The following is a 1,270-nucleotide window of genomic DNA, read 5'->3' as shown; positions in this document are numbered from 1 at the left end:
AGAGTGTGCATAGTACAATATAATGAGTAAGAGTGAAAAACATGTTGTTGTTTTGAAAAGAATACCATATGCTGATATATAGTAACACGACATTGTTACAATAGCAGAGAGATGAATGCTGTATTAATGTGCTTACTTTGTATGCTGTAAAGCGTGTTATTTTTTTTCGTTAGCTGTGTTTGGGAATGTTCTTCTTTCCTGTAATTGTAAAAGAAAGTTAGTAAATATATATGGTAATAGTGAAGTAGTTTTAGTAAGAGAGGTTGTTGTTTATGAAGTGTTAGGGAGAATTCTCAGAAATGTGCTAATTCCTCTCTCCATTAGAGACCCCCAGCTCTTTCTGCTGGACTTTAGGACTTTTGAATTCTAACCTGGAGAGAGTGAGACAATGTTCCCACTCTCTTGTGTATTTTTCTGTGATTTGGGCTCTGTGTTTCTTTTGACTTTGGAGTCTGACAAACTCCATAGGCATCATCTTTGCAGTGTAATACACAGCACCTTCAGTGCAGTGGCACAGGGAAGTCTCTTAGATTTCCCAAAGGTTTAAATACCTTCACTTTGTGAAACTACTGTTTCCAAGAGCAGTAAAGTGAAATTGACTTTACTTAGCTTTTCTAACTTTCTAGATCGAGCACACACTATCTTACCATGTGGTGCTGGAGGGGTTACCTAGTTTCTCATGTAACATTTTTATCTTACCCTTTCTACAATTTATGACTGCTGGCAGTGGTTTACTTTTTACTACCATTGTGTGTTTTTACCACGGGCTGAAATTGCAGCTGCAGTAAGACACACACGGGTGCCCATTTTGTCAAAATGGCCCTTGTCTTCTTTTTCGCCAATTCTTGTTGGAAAGGTCCTCCTTCAGATTTACTTTGCGCGCCAAACCAGGTTTGGTCCGTTTGTTCATTTTGTCTTTAACAGGCTTCACGAGTGAAGCCCGCCTCTGAGTCCAGTATGTCTGGCAGGGGCAGGAAGTGAGGGAGGTGCCCGAAACTCCCTGTGCTTAATCCCCATGGTTACAGAAATGCACCCATAGGTGATTGTCCATGTAACATTTTTATGTTACCCTTTCTACAATTTATGACTGCTGGCAGTGGTTTACTTTTTACTACCATTGTGTGTTTTTACCACAGGCTGCAATTGCAGCTGCAGTAAGACACACATGGGTGCCCATTTTGTCAAAATGGCCCTGGTCTTCTTTTTTCGCCAATTCTTGTTGGAAAGGTCCTCCTTGAGATTTACTCTGCGCGCCAAACCAGGTTTGGTC

The sequence above is a fragment of the Ambystoma mexicanum genome, chromosome 7q (genome assembly GCF_040938575.1).
Source record: "Ambystoma mexicanum isolate Mex_15411 chromosome 7q, UKY_AmexF1_1, whole genome shotgun sequence".
NCBI classification, from domain to species: domain Eukaryota; kingdom Metazoa; phylum Chordata; class Amphibia; order Caudata; family Ambystomatidae; genus Ambystoma; species Ambystoma mexicanum.
The sequence above is the reverse complement of the archived record's forward strand: the minus strand, read 5'-3'. Positions refer to the sequence as shown.